Consider the following 17102-nt stretch of genomic DNA (forward strand, 5'->3'; position numbering starts at 1 on the left):
ACAAAAATGTCGTCTTTTATACGCTTTTTTCGCTCCGTTTGGTCATCGTACTTTGATAGGCTTCTTAATAATGGATTTGTCGTTATTTAGTAAGTTTAAATTACATTGCTGGAACTCAGCAAGAAGGTATTGAAGTGTAAATAGTTGAAAGGGACCTGGAAGAGAGCGACAAGGAGTACTTAACAAAACACAATTTAAAACCAAGCTACTGGAATAGTTACAGTTTCAGATGTGATGGAAAACACATTCGAAAATTAATAAAAAATAATTATAATAATAACTGGGACAAAAATGGCGTCTTTTATACGCTTTTTTCGCTCCGTTTGGTCATCGTACTTTGATAGGCTTCTTAATAATGGATTTGTCGTTATTTAGTAAGTTTAAATTACATTCGATCTGTCAGGGAGGTCGTATTTACAAGTAGGAATACTTGGGATTGTAGATGTAACACGACTTGACCAGATGTGAAGTGTAACTGTGGTATAAAAATGAAAAAAATATACATACATCAAGCAGAATGAGGCAGGAACTAAGCGAGAAGGTATTGAAGTGTAAATAGTTGAAAGGGACCTGGAAGAGAAAGAGAAGGAGTAATTAACAAAACACAACTTAAATCCAAGCTACTGGAATAGTTACAGTTTCAGACGTGGTGGAAAACACATTCGAATAATAATATAAAGTAATTAGATTAATAATTGGGACAAAAATGGCGTCTTTTATACGCTTTTTTCGCTCCGTTTGGTCATCGTACCTTGATAGGCTTCTTAATAATGGATTTGTCGTTATTTAGTAAGTTTAAATTACATTCGATCTGTCAGGGAGGTCGTATTTACAAGTAGGAATACTTGGGATTGTAGATGTAACACGACTGCACCAGATGTGAAGTGTAACTGTGGTATAAAAATGAAAAAAAATATACATACATCAAGCAGAATGAGGCAGGAACTCAGCGAGAAGGTATTGAAGTGTAAATAGTTGAAAGGGACCTGGAAGAGTAAGAGAAGGAGTAATTAACAAAACACAACTTAAAACCAAGCTACTGGAATAGTTACAGTTTCAGACGTGGTGGAAAACACATTCGAATAATAATATAAAGTAATTAGATTAATAATTGGGACAAAAATGGCGTCTTTTATACGCTTTTTTCGCTCCGTTTGGTCATCGTACTTTGATAGGCTTCTTAATAATGGATTTGTCGTTATTTAGTAAGTTTAAATTACATTCGATCTGTCAGGAAGGTCATATTTACAAGTGGGGACACTCGGGAATGTAGATGGAACACGACTTGACCAGATGTGAAGTGTAACTGTGGTATAAAAATGATAAAATGTAAGAAATCAAGCAGAATGAGGCGGGAACTCGGCGAGAAGGTATTGAAGTGTAAATAGTTGAACGGGACCCGGAAGAGAGCGACAAGGAGTACTTAACAAAACACAATTTAAAACCAAGCTACTGGAACAGTTACAGTTTCAGATGTGATGGAAAACACATTCGAAAATTAATAAAAAATAATTATAATAATAACTGGGACAAAAATGGCGTCTTTTATACGCTTTTTTCGCTCCGTTTGGTCATCGTACTTTGATAGGCTTCTTAATAATGGATTTGTCGTTATTTAGTAAGTTTAAATTACATTCGATCTGTCAGGGAGGTCGTATTTACAAGTAGGAATACTTGGGAATGTAGATGGAACACGACTTGACCAGATGTGAAGTGTAACTGTGGTATAAAAATGATGAAATATAAATAAATGAAGCAGAATGAGACTGGAACTCAGCGAGAAGGTATTGAAGTGTAAATAGTTGAAAGGGACCTGGAAGAGAAAGAGAAGGAGTAATTAACAAAACACAACTTAAAACCAAGCTACTGGAATAGTTACAGTTTCAAATGTGATGGAAAACACATTCGAATATTAATAAAAAATAATTATAATAAAAATTAGGACAAAAATGTCGTCTTTTATACGCTTTTTTCGCTCCGTTTGGTCATCGTACTTTGATAGGCTTCTTAATAATGGATTTGTCGTTATTTAGTAAGTTTAAATTACATTGCTGGAACTCAGCAAGAAGGTATTGAAGTGTAAATAGTTGAAAGGGACCCGGAAGAGAGCGACAAGGAGTACTTAACAAAACACAATTTAAAACCAAGCTACTGGAATAGTTACAGTTTCAGATGTGATGGAAAACACATTCGAAAATTAATAAAAAATAATTATAATAATAACTGGGACAAAAATGGCGTCTTTTATACGCTTTTTTCGCTCCGTTTGGTCATCGTACTTTGATAGGCTTCTTAATAATGGATTTGTCGTTATTTAGTAAGTTTAAATTACATTCGATCTGTCAGGGAGGTCGTATTTACAAGTAGGAATACTTGGGATTGTAGATGTAACACGACTTGACCAGATGTGAAGTGTAACTGTGGTATAACAATGAAAAAAATATACATACATCAAGCAGAATGAGGCAGGAACTAAGCGAGAAGGTATTGAAGTGTAAATAGTTGAAAGGGACCTGGAAGAGAAAGAGAAGGAGTAATTAACAAAACACAACTTAAATCCAAGCTACTGGAATAGTTACAGTTTCAGACGTGGTGGAAAACACATTCGAATAATAATATAAAGTAATTAGATTAATAATTGGGACAAAAATGGCGTCTTTTATACGCTTTTTTCGCTCCGTTTGGTCATCGTACCTTGATAGGCTTCTTAATAATGGATTTGTCGTTATTTAGTAAGTTTAAATTACATTCGATCTGTCAGGGAGGTCGTATTTACAAGTAGGAATACTTGGGATTGTAGATGTAACACGACTGCACCAGATGTGAAGTGTAACTGTGGTATAAAAATGAAAAAAAATATACATACATCAAGCAGAATGAGGCAGGAACTCAGCGAGAAGGTATTGAAGTGTAAATAGTTGAAAGGGACCTGGAAGAGAAAGAGAAGGAGTAATTAACAAAACACAACTTAAAACCAAGCTACTGGAATAGTTACAGTTTCAGACGTGGTGGAAAACACATTCGAATAATAATATAAAGTAATTAGATTAATAATTGGGACAAAAATGGAGTCTTTTATACGCTTTTTTCGCTCCGTTTGGTCATCGTACTTTGATAGGCTTCTTAATAATGGATTTGTCGTTATTTAGTAAGTTTAAATTACATTCGATCTGTCAGGAAGGTCATATTTACAAGTGGGGACACTCGGGAATGTAGATGGAACACGACTTGACCAGATGTGAAGTGTAACTGTGGTATAAAAATGATAAAATGTAAGAAATCAAGCAGAATGAGGCGGGAACTCGGCGAGAAGGTATTGAAGTGTAAATAGTTGAACGGGACCCGGAAGAGAGCGACAAGGAGTACTTAACAAAACACAGTTTAAACCAAGCTACTGGAATAGTTACAATTTCAGATGTGATGGAAAACACATTCGAAAATTAATAAAAAATAATTATAATAATAACTGGGACAAAAATGGCGTCTTTTATACGCTTTTTTCGCTCCGTTTGGTCATCGTACTTTGATAGGCTTCTTAATAATGGATATTTCGGTATTTAGGAAGATTAATTTACATTCGATCTCTCAGGGAGGTCGTATTTACAAGTAGGAATACTTGGGAATGTAGATGGAACACGACTTGACCAGATGTGAAATGTAACTGTGGTATAAAAATGATGAAATATAAATAAATCAAGCAGAATGAGACTGGAACTCAGCGAGAAGGTATTGAAGTGTAAATAGTTGAAAGGGACCTGGAAGAGAAAGAGAAGGAGTAATTAACAAAACACAACTTAAAACCAAGCTACTGGAATAGTTACAGTTTCAGACGTGGTGGAAAATACATTCGAATAATAATATAAAATAATTAGATTAATAATTGGGACAAAAATGGCGTCTTTTATACGCTTTTTTCGCTCCCTTTGGTCATCGTACTTTGATAGGCTTCTTAATAATGGATTTGTCGTTATTTAGTAAGTTTAAATTACATTCGATCTGTCAGGGAGGTCGTATTTACAAGTAGGAATACTTGGGATTGTAGATGTAACACGACTTCACCAGATGTGAAGTGTAACTGTGGTATAAAAATGAAAAAAATATACATAAATCAAGCAGAATGAGGCGGGATTTCAGCAAGAAGGTATTGAAGTGTAAATAGTTGAAAGGGACCCGGAAGAGAGCGACAAGGAGTACTTAACAAAACACAATTTAAAACCAAGCTACTGGAATAGTTACAGTTTCAGATGTGATGGAAAACACATTCGAAAATTAATAAAAAATAATTACTATAATAACTGGGACAAAAATGGCGTCTTTTATACGCTTTTTTCGCTCCGTTTTGTCATCGTACTTTGATAGGCTTCTTAATAATGGATTTGTCGTTATTTAGTAAGTTTAAATTACATTCGATCTGTCAGGGAGGTCGTATTTACAAGTAGGAATACTTGGGATTGTAGATGTAACACGACTTGACCAGATGTGAAGTGTAACTGTGGTATAAAAATGAAAAAAATATACATACATCAAGCAGAATGAGGCAGGAACTCAGCGAGAAGGTATTGAAGTGTAAATAGTTGAAAGGGACCTGGAAGAGAAAGAGAAGGAGTAATTAACAAAACACAACTTAAAACCAAGCTACTGGAATAGTTACAGTTTCAGACGTGGTGGAAAACACATTCGAATAATAATATAAAATAATTAGATTAATAATTGGGACAAAAATGGCGTCTTTTATACGCTTTTTTCGCTCCGTTTGGTCATCGTACTTTGATAGGCTTCTTAATAATGGATTTGTCGTTATTTAGTAAGTTTAAATTACATTCGATCTGTCAGGGAGGTCGTATTTACAAGTAGGAATACTTGGGAATGTAGATGGAACACGACTTGACCAGATGTGAAGTGTAACTGTGGTATAAAAATGATGAAATATAAATAAATCAAGCAGAATGAGACTGGAACTCAGCGAGAAGGTATTGAAGTGTAAATAGTTGAAAGGGACCTGGAAGAGAAAGAGAAGGAGTAATTAACAAAACACAACTTAAAACCAAGCTACTGGAATAGTTACAGTTTCAGACGTGGTGGAAAACACATTCGAATAATAATATAAAATAATTAGATTAATAATTGGGACAAAAATGGCGTCTTTTATACGCTTTTTTCGCTCCGTTTGGTCATCGTACTTTGATAGGCTTCTTAATAATGGATTTGTCGTTATTTAGTAAGTTTAAATTACATTCGATCTGTCAGGGAGGGCGTATTTACTAGTAGGAATATTTGGGAATGTAGATGGAACACGACTTGACCAGATGTGAAGTGTAACTGTGGTATAAAAATTATGAAATATAAATAAATCAAGCAGAATGAGACTGGAACTCAGCAAGAAGGTATTGAAGTGTAAATAGTTGAAAGGGACCTGGAAGAGAAAGAGAAGGAGTAATTAACAAAACACAACTTAAAACCAAGCTACTGGAATAGTTACAGTTTCAGACGTGGTGGAAAACACATTCGAATAATAATATAAAATAATTAGATTAATAATTGGGACAAAAATGGCGTCTTTTATACGCTTTTTTCGCTCCGTTTGGTCATCGTACTTTGATAGGCTTCTTAATAATGGATTTGTCGTTATTTAGTGAGTTTAAATTACATTCGATCTGTCAGGGAGGGCGTATTTACAAGTAGGAATACTTGGGAATGTAGATGGAACACGACTTGACCAGATGTGAAGTGTAACTGTGGTATAAAAATGATGAAATATAAATAAATCAAGCAGAATGAGACTGGAACTCAGCGAGAAGGTATTGAAGTGTAAATAGTTGAAAGGGACCTGGAAGAGAAAGAGAAGGAGTAATTAACAAAACACAACTTAAAACCAAGCTACTGGAATAGTTACAGTTTCAGACGTGGTGGAAAACACATTCGAATAATAATATAAAATAATTAGATTAATAATTGGGACAAAAATGGCGTCTTTTATGCGCTTTTTTCGCTCCGTTTGGTCATCGTACTTTGATAGGCTTCTTAATAATGGATTTGTCGTTATTTTGTAAGTTTAAATTTCATTCGATCTGTCAGGGAGGTCGTATTTACAAGTAGGAATACTTGGGATTGTAGATGTAACACGACTTGACCAGATGTGAAGTGTAACTGTGGTATAAAAATGAAAAAAATATACATAACTCAAGCAGAATGAGGCGGGATTTCAGCAAGAAGGTATTGAAGTGTAAATAGTTGAAAGGGACCCGGAAGAGAGCGACAAGGAGTACTTAACAAAACACAATTTAAAACCAAGCTACTGGAATAGTTACAGTTTCAGATGTGATGGAAAACACATTCGAAAATTAATAAAAAATAATTATTATAATAACTGGGACAAAAATGGCGTCTTTTATACGCTTTTTTCGCTCCGTTTTGTCATCGTACTTTGATAGGCTTCTTAATAATGGATTTGTCGTTATTTAGTAAGTTTAAATTACATTCGATCTGTCAGGGAGGTCGTATTTACAAGTAGGAATACTTGGGATTGTAGATGTAACACGACTTGACCAGATGTGAAGTGTAACTGTGGTATAAAAATGAAAAAAATATACATACATCAAGCAGAATGAGGCAGGAACTCAGCGAGAAGGTATTGAAGTGTAAATAGTTGAAAGGGACCTGGAAGAGAAAGAGAAGGAGTAATTAACAAAACACAACTTAAAACCAAGCTACTGGAATAGTTACAGTTTCAGACGTGGTGGAAAACACATTCGAATAATAATATAAAATAATTAGATTAATAATTGGGACAAAAATGGCGTCTTTTATACGCTTTTTTCGCTCCGTTTGGTCATCGTACTTTGATAGGCTTCTTAATAATGGATTTGTCGTTATTTAGTAAGTTTAAATTACATTCGATCTGTCAGGGAGGTCGTATTTACAAGTAGGAATACTTGGGAATGTAGATGGAACACGACTTGACCAGATGTGAAGTGTAACTGTGGTATAAAAATGATGAAATATAAATAAATCAAGCAGAATGAGACTGGAACTCAGCGAGAAGGTATTGAAGTGTAAATAGTTGAAAGGGACCTGGAAGAGAAAGAGAAGGAGTAATTAACAAAACACAACTTAAAACCAAGCTACTGGAATAGTTACAGTTTCAGACGTGGTGGAAAACACATTCGAATAATAATATAAAATAATTAGATTAATAATTGGGACAAAAATGGCGTCTTTTATACGCTTTTTTCGCTCCGTTTGGTCATCGTACTTTGATAGGCTTCTTAATAATGGATTTGTCGTTATTTAGTAAGTTTAAATTACATTCGATCTGTCAGGGAGGGCGTATTTACTAGTAGGAATATTTGGGAATGTAGATGGAACACGACTTGACCAGATGTGAAGTGTAACTGTGGTATAAAAATGATGAAATATAAATAAATCAAGCAGAATGAGACTGGAACTCAGCAAGAAGGTATTGAAGTGTAAATAGTTGAAAGGGACCTGGAAGAGAAAGAGAAGGAGTAATTAACAAAACACAACTTAAAACCAAGCTACTGGAATAGTTACAGTTTCAGACGTGGTGGAAAACACATTCGAATAATAATATAAAATAATTAGATTAATAATTGGGACAAAAATGGCGTCTTTTATACGCTTTTTTCGCTCCGTTTGGTCATCGTACTTTGATAGGCTTCTTAATAATGGATTTGTCGTTATTTAGTGAGTTTAAATTACATTCGATCTGTCAGGGAGGGCGTATTTACAAGTAGGAATACTTGGGAATGTAGATGGAACACGACTTGACCAGATGTGAAGTGTAACTGTGGTATAAAAATGATGAAATATAAATAAATCAAGCAGAATGAGACTGGAACTCAGCGAGAAGGTATTGAAGTGTAAATAGTTGAAAGGGACCTGGAAGAGAAAGAGAAGGAGTAATTAACAAAACACAACTTAAAACCAAGCTACTGGAATAGTTACAGTTTCAGACGTGGTGGAAAACACATTCGAATAATAATATAAAATAATTAGATTAATAATTGGGACAAAAATGGCGTCTTTTATGCGCTTTTTTCGCTCCGTTTGGTTATCGTACTTTGATAGGCTTCTTAATAATGGATTTGTCGTTATTTTGTAAGTTTAAATTTCATTCGATCTGTCAGGGAGGTCGTATTTACAAGTAGGAATACTTTGGATTGTAGATGTAACACGACTTGACCAGATGTGAAGTGTAACTGTGGTATAAAAATGAAAAAAATATACATAACTCAAGCAGAATGAGGCGGGATTTCAGCAAGAAGGTATTGAAGTGTAAATAGTTGAAAGGGACCCGGAAGAGAGCGACAAGGAGTACTTAACAAAACACAATTTAAAACCAAGCTACTGGAATAGTTACAGTTTCAGATGTGATGGAAAACACATTCGAAAATTAATAAAAAATAATTATTATAATAACTGGGACAAAAATGGCGTCTTTTATACGCTTTTTTCGCTCCGTTTTGTCATCGTACTTTGATAGGCTTCTTAATAATGGATTTGTCGTTATTTAGTAAGTTTAAATTACATTCGATCTGTCAGGGAGGTCGTATTTACAAGTAGGAATACTTGGGATTGTAGATGTAACACGACTTGACCAGATGTGAAGTGTAACTGTGGTATAAAAATGAAAAAAATATACATACATCAAGCAGAATGAGGCAGGAACTCAGCGAGAAGGTATTGAAGTGTAAATAGTTGAAAGGGACCTGGAAGAGAAAGAGAAGGAGTAATTAACAAAACACAACTTAAAACCAAGCTACTGGAATAGTTACAGTTTCAGACGTGGTGGAAAACACATTCGAATAATAATATAAAATAATTAGATTAATAATTGGGACAAAAATGGCGTCTTTTATACGCTTTTTTCGCTCCGTTTGGTCATCGTACTTTGATAGGCTTCTTAATAATGGATTTGTCGTTATTTAGTAAGTTTAAATTACATTCGATCTGTCAGGGAGGTCGTATTTACAAGTAGGAATACTTGGGAATGTAGATGGAACACGACTTGACCAGATGTGAAGTGTAACTGTGGTATAAAAATGATGAAATATAAATAAATCAAGCAGAATGAGACTGGAACTCAGCGAGAAGGTATTGAAGTGTAAATAGTTGAAAGGGACCTGGAAGAGAAAGAGAAGGAGTAATTAACAAAACACAACTTAAAACCAAGCTACTGGAATAGTTACAGTTTCAGACGTGGTGGAAAACACATTCGAATAATAATATAAAATAATTAGATTAATAATCGGGACAAAAATGGCGTCTTTTATACGCTTTTTTCGTTCCGTTTGGTCATCGTACTTTGATAGGCTTCTTAATAATGGATTTGTCGTTATTTAGTAAGTTTAAATTACTTTCGATCTGTCAGGGAGGTCGTATTTACAAGTAGGAATACTTGGGAATGTAGATGGAACACGACTTGACCAGATGTGAAGTGTAACTGTGGTATAAAAATGATGAAATATAAATAAATCAAGCAGAATGAGACTGGAACTCAGCGAGAAGGTATTGAAGTGTAAATAGTTGAAAGGGACCTGGAAGAGAAAGAGAAGGAGTAATTAACAAAACACAACTTAAAACCAAGCTACTGGAATAGTTACAGTTTCAGACGTGGTGGAAAACACATTCGAATAATAATATAAAATAATTAGATTAATAATCGGGACAAAAATGGCGTCTTTTATACGCTTTTTTCGCTCCGTTTGGTCATCGTACTTTGATAGGCTTCTTAATAATGGATTTGTCGTTATTTAGTAAGTTTAAATTACATTCGATCTGTCAGGGAGGTCGTATTTACAAGTAGGAATACTTGGGAATGTAGATGGAACACGACTTGACCAGATGTGAAGTGTAACTGTGGTATAAAAATGATGAAATATAAATAAATCAAGCAGAATGAGACTGGAACTCTGCGAGAAGGTATTGAAGTGTAAATAGTTGAAAGGGACCTGGAAGAGAAAGAGAAGGAGTAATTAACAAAACACAACTTAAAACCAAGCTACTGGAATAGTTACAGTTTCAGACGTGGTGGAAAACACATTCGAATAATAATATAAAATAATTAGATTAATAATTGGGACAAAAATGGCGTCTTTTATACGCTTTTTTCGCTCCGTTTGGTCATCGTACTTTGATAAGGTTCTTAATAATGGATTTGTCGTTATTTAGTAAGTTTAAATTACATTCGATCTGTCAGGGAGGTCGTATTTACAAGTAGGAATACTTGGGAATGTAGATGGAACACGACTTGACCAGATGTGAAGTGTAACTGTGGTATAAAAATGATGAAATATAAATAAATCAAGCAGAATGAGACTGGAACTCAGCGAGAAGGTATTGAAGTGTAAATAGTTGAAAGGGACCTGGAAGAGAAAGAGAAGGAGTAATTAACAAAACACAACTTAAAACCAAACTACTGGAATAGTTACAGTTTCAGACGTGGTGGAAAACACATTCGAATAATAATATAAAATAATTAGATTAATAATTGGGACAAAAATGGCGTCTTTTATACGCTTTTTTCGCTCCGTTTGGTCATCGTACTTTGATAGGCTTCTTAATAATGGATTTGTCGTTATTTAGTAAGTTTAAATTACATTCGATCTGTCAGGGAGGTCGTATTTACAAGTAGGAATACTTGGGAATGTAGATGGAACACGACTTGACCAGATGTGAAGTGTAACTGTGGTATAAAAATGATGAAATATAAATAAATCAAGCAGAATGAGACTGGAACTCAGCGAGAAGGTATTGAAGTGTAAATAGTTGAAAGGGACCTGGAAGAGAAAGAGAAGGAGTAATTAACAAAACACAACTTAAAACCAAGCTACTGGAATAGTTACAGTTTCAGACGTGGTGGAAAACACATTCGAATAATAATATAAAATAATTAGATTAATAATTGGCACAAAAATGGCGTCTTTTATACGCTTTTTTCGCTCCGTTTGGTCATCGTACTTTGATAGGCTTCTTAATAATGGATTTGTCGTTATTTAGTAAGTTTAAATTACATTCGATCTGTCAGGGAGGTCGTATTTACAAGTAGGAATACTTGGGAATGTAGATGGAACACGACTTGACCAGATGTGAAGTGTAACTGTGGTATAAAAATGATGAAATATAAATAAATCAAGCAGAATGAGACTGGAACTCTGCGAGAAGGTATTGAAGTGTAAATAGTTGAAAGGGACCTGGAAGAGAAAGAGAAGGAGTAATTAACAAAACACAACTTAAAACCAAGCTACTGGAATAGTTACAGTTTCAGACGTGGTGGAAAACACATTCGAATAATAATATAAAATAATTAGATTAATAATTGGGACAAAAATGGCGTCTTTTATACGCTTTTTTCGCTCCGTTTGGTCATCGTACTTTGATAGGCTTCTTAATAATGGATTTGTCGTTATTTTCTAAGTTTAAATTTCATTCGATCTGTCAGGGAGGTCGTATTTACAAGTAGGAATACTTGGGAATGTAGATGGAACACGACTTGACCAGATGTGAAGTGTAACTGTGGTATAAAAATGATAAAATGTAAGAAATCAAGCAGAATGAGGCGGGAACTCAGCGAGAAGGTATTGAAGTGTAAATAGTTGAAAGGGACCTGGAAGAGAAAGAGAAGGAGTAATTAACAAAACACAACTTAAAACCAAGCTACTGGAATAGTTACAGTTTCAGACGTGGTGGAAAACACATTCGAAAATTAATAAAAAATAATTAGATTAATAACTGGGACAAAAATGGCGTCTTTTATACGCTTTTTTCGCTCCGTTTGGTCATCGTACTTTGATAGGCTTCTTAATAATGGATTTGTCGTTATTTAGTAAGTTTAAATTACATTCGATCTGTCAGGGAGGTCGTATTTACAAGTAGGAATACTTGGGAATGTAGATGGAACATGACTTGACCAGATGTGAAGTGTAACTGTGGTATAAAAATGATAAAATGTAAGAAATCAAGCAGAATGAGGCGGGAACTCAGCGAGAAGGTATTGAAGTGTAAATAGTTGAAAGGGACCTGGAAGAGAAAGAGAAGGAGTAATTAACAAAACACAACTTAAAACCAAGCTACTGGAATAGTTACAGTTTCAGACGTGGTGGAAAACATATTCGAAAATTAATAAAAAATAATTAGATTAATAACTGGGACAAAAATGGAGTCTTTTATACGCTTTTTTCGCTCCGTTTGGTCATCGTACTTTGATAGGCTTCTTAATAATGGATTTGTCGTTATTTTGTAAGTTTAAATTTCATTCGATCTGTCAGGGAGGTCGTATTTACAAGTAGGAATACTTGGGAATGTAGATGTAACACGACTTGACCAGATGTGAAGTGTAACTGTGGTATAAAAATGAAAAAAATATACAAACATCAAGTAGAATGAGGCAGGAACTCAGCGAGAAGGTATTGAAGTGTAAATAGTTGAAAGGGACCTGGAAGAGAAAGAGAAGGAGTAATTAACAAAACACAACTTAAAACCAAGCTACTGGAATAGTTACAGTTTCAGACGTGGTGGAAAACACATTCGAATAATAATATAAAATAATTAGATTAATAATTGGGACAAAAATGGCGTCTTTTATACGCTTTTTTCGCTCCGTTTGGTCATCGTACTTTGATAGGCTTCTTAATAATGGATTTGTCGTTATTTAGTAAGTTTAAATTACATTCGATCTGTCAGGGAGGTCGTATTTACAAGTAGGAATACTTGGGAATGTAGATGGAACACGACTTGACCAGATGTGAAGTGTAACTGTGGTATAAAAATGATGAAATATAAATAAATCAAGCAGAATGAGACTGGAACTCTGCGAGAAGGTATTGAAGTGTAAATAGTTGAAAGGGACCTGGAAGAGAAAGAGAAGGAGTAATTAACAAAACACAACTTAAAACCAAGCTACTGGAATAGTTACAGTTTCAGACGTGGTGGAAAACACATTCGAATAATAATATAAAATAATTAGATTAATAATTGGGACAAAAATGGCGTCTTTTATACGCTTTTTTCGCTCCGTTTGGTCATCGTACTTTGATAAGCTTCTTAATAATGGATTTGTCGTTATTTAGTAAGTTTAAATTACATTCGATCTGTCAGGGAGGTCGTATTTACAAGTAGGAATACTTGGGAATGTAGATGGAACACGACTTGACCAGATGTGAAGTGTAACTGTGGTATAAAAATGATGAAATATAAATAAATCAAGCAGAATGAGACTGGAACTCAGCGAGAAGGTATTGAAGTGTAAATAGTTGAAAGGGACCTGGAAGAGAAAGAGAAGGAGTAATTAACAAAACACAACTTAAAACCAAGCTACTGGAATAGTTACAGTTTCAGACGTGGTGGAAAACACATTCGAATAATAATATAAAATAATTAGATTAATAATTGGGACAAAAATGGCGTCTTTTATACGCTTTTTTTGCTCCGTTTGGTCATCGTACTTTGATAGGCTTCTTAATAATGGATTTGTCGTTATTTAGTAAGTTTAAATTACATTCGATCTGTCAGGGAGGTCGTATTTACAAGTAGGAATACTTGGGAATGTAGATGGAACACGACTTGACCAGATGTGAAGTGTAACTGTGGTATAAAAATGATGAAATATAAATAAATCAAGCAGAATGAGACTGGAACTCAGCGAGAAGGTATTGAAGTGTAAATAGTTGAAAGGGACCTGGAAGAGAAAGAGAAGGAGTAATTAACAAAACACAACTTAAAACCAAACTACTGGAATAGTTACAGTTTCAGACGTGGTGGAAAACACATTCGAATAATAATATAAAATAATTAGATTAATAATTGGGACAAAAATGGCGTCTTTTATACGCTTTTTTCGCTCCGTTTGGTCATCGTACTTTGATAGGCTTCTTAATAATGGATTTGTCGTTATTTAGTAAGTTTAAATTACATTCGATCTGTCAGGGAGGGCGTATTTACTAGTAGGAATACTTGGGAATGTAGATGGAACACGACTTGACCAGATGTGAAGTGTAACTGTGGTATAAAAATGATGAAATATAAATAAATCAAGCAGAATGAGACTGGAACTCAGCGAGAAGGTATTGAAGTGTAAATAGTTGAAAGGGACCTGGAAGAGAAAGAGAAGGAGTAATTAACAAAACACAACTTAAAACCAAGCTACTGGAATAGTTACAGTTTCAGACGTGGTGGAAAACACATTCGAATAATAATATAAAATAATTCGATTAATAATTGGGACAAAAATGGCGTCTTTTATACGCTTTTTTCGCTCCGTTTGGTCATCGTACTTTGATAGGCTTCTTAATAATGGATTTGTCGTTATTTAGTAAGTTTAAATTACATTCGATCTGTCAGGGAGGTCGTATTTACAAGTAGGAATACTTGGGAATGTAGATGGAACACGACTTGACCAGATGTGAAGTGTAACTGTGGTATAAAAATGATGAAATATAAATAAATCAAGCAGAATGAGACTGGAACTCAGCGAGAAGGTATTGAAGTGTAAATAGTTGAAAGGGACCTGGAAGAGAAAGAGAAGGAGTAATTAACAAAACACAACTTAAAACCAAGCTACTGGAATAGTTACAGTTTCAGACGTGGTGGAAAACACATTCGAATAATAATATAAAATAATTAGATTAATAATTGGGACAAAAATGGCGTCTTTTATACGCTTTTTTCGCTCCGTTTGGTCATCGTACTTTGATAGGCTTCTTAATAATGGATTTGTCGTTATTTAGTAAGTTTAAATTACATTCGATCTGTCAGGGAGGTCGTATTTACAAGTAGGAATACTTGGGAATGTAGATGGAACACGACTTGACCAGATGTGAAGTGTAACTGTGGTATAAAAATGATGAAATATAAATAAATCAAGCAGAATGAGACTGGAACTCTGCGAGAAGGTATTGAAGTGTAAATAGTTGAAAGGGACCTGGAAGAGAAAGAGAAGGAGTAATTAACAAAACACAACTTAAAACCAAGCTACTGGAATAGTTACAGTTTCAGACGTGGTGGAAAACACATTCGAATAATAATATAAAATAATTAGATTAATAATTGGGACAAAAATGGCGTCTTATATACGCTTTTTTCGCTCCGTTTGGTCATCGTACTTTGATAGGCTTCTTAATAATGGATTTGTCGTTATTTTGTAAGTTTAAATTTCATTCGATCTGTCAGGGAGGTCGTATTTACAAGTAGGAATACTTGGGAATGTAGATGGAACACGACTTGACCAGATGTGAAGTGTAACTGTGGTATAAAAATGATGAAATATAAATAAATCAAGCAGAATGAGACTGGAACTCAGCGAGAAGGTATTGAAGTGTAAATAGTTGAAAGGGACCTGGAAGAGAAAGAGAAGGAGTAATTAACAAAACACAACTTAAAACCAAGCTACTGGAATAGTTACAGTTTCAGACGTGGTGGAAAACACATTCGAATAATAATATAAAATAATTAGATTAATAATTGGGACAAAAATGGCGTCTTTTATACGCTTTTTTCGCTCCGTTTGGTCATCGTACTTTGATAGGCTTCTTAATAATGGATTTGTCGTTATTTAGTAAGTTTAAATTTCATTCGATCTGTCAGGGAGGTCGTATTTACAAGTAGGAATACTTGGGAATGTAGATGGAACACGACTTGACCAGATGTGAAGTGTAACTGTGGTATAAAAATGATAAAATGTAAGAAATCAAGCAGAATGAGGCGGGAACTCAGCGAGAAGGTATTGAAGTGTAAATAGTTGAAAGGGACCTGGAAGAGAAAGAGAAGGAGTAATTAACAAAACACAACTTAAAACCAAGCTACTGGAATAGTTACAGTTTCAGACGTGGTGGAAAACACATTCGAAAATTAATAAAAAATAATTAGATTAATAACTGGGACAAAAATGGCGTCTTTTATACGCTTTTTTCGCTCCGTTTGGTCATCGTACTTTGATAGGCTTCTTAATAATGGATATGTCGTTATTTAGTAAGTTTAAATTACATTCGATCTGTCAGGGAGGTCGTATTTACAAGTAGGAATACTTGGGAATGTAGATGGAACACGACTTGACCAGATGTGAAGTGTAACTGTGGTATAAAAATGATGAAATATAAATAAATCAAGCAGAATGAGACTGGAACTCAGCGAGAAGGTATTGAAGTGTAAATAGTTGAAAGGGACCTGGAAGAGAAAGAGAAGGAGTAATTAACAAAACACAACTTAAAACCAAGCTACTGGAATAGTTACAGTTTCAGACGTGGTGGAAAACACATTCGAATAATAATATAAAATAATTAGATTAATAATTGGGACAAAAATGGCGTCTTTTATACGCTTTTTTCGCTCCGTTTGGTCATCGTACTTTGATAGGCTTCTTAATAATGGATTTGTCGTTATTTTGTAAGTTTAAATTTCATTCGATCTGTCAGGGAGGTCGTATTTACAAGTAGGAATACTTGGGAATGTAGATGGAACATGACTTGACCAGATGTGAAGTGTAACTGTGGTATAAAAATGATAAAATGTAAGAAATCAAGCAGAATGAGGCGGGAACTCAGCGAGAAGGTATTGAAGTGTAAATAGTTGAAAGGGACCTGGAAGAGAAAGAGAAGGAGTAATTAACAAAACACAACTTAAAACCAAGCTACTGGAATAGTTACAGTTTCAGACGTGGTGGAAAACACATTCGAATAATAATATAAAATAATTAGATTAATAATTGGGACAAAAATGGCGTCTTTTATACGCTTTTTTCGCTCCGTTTGGTCATCGTACTTTGATAGGCTTCTTAATAATGGATTTGTCGTTATTTAGTAAGTTTAAATTACATTCGATCTGTCAGGGAGGTCGTTTTTACAAGTAGGAATACTTGGGATTGTAGATGTAACACGACTTGACCAGATGTGAAGTGTAACTGTGGTATAAAAATGAAAAAAATATACATACGTCAAGCAGAATGAGGCGGGATTTCAGCAAGAAGGTATTGAAGTGTAAATAGTTGAAAGGGACCCGGAAGAGAGCGACAAGGAGTACTTAACAAAACACAATTTAAAAACAAGCTACTAGAATAGTTACAGTTTCAGATGTGATGGAAAACACATTCG

This window comes from Salminus brasiliensis, chromosome 20 (genome assembly GCF_030463535.1).
Source record: "Salminus brasiliensis chromosome 20, fSalBra1.hap2, whole genome shotgun sequence".
Lineage (NCBI taxonomy): Eukaryota > Metazoa > Chordata > Actinopteri > Characiformes > Bryconidae > Salminus > Salminus brasiliensis.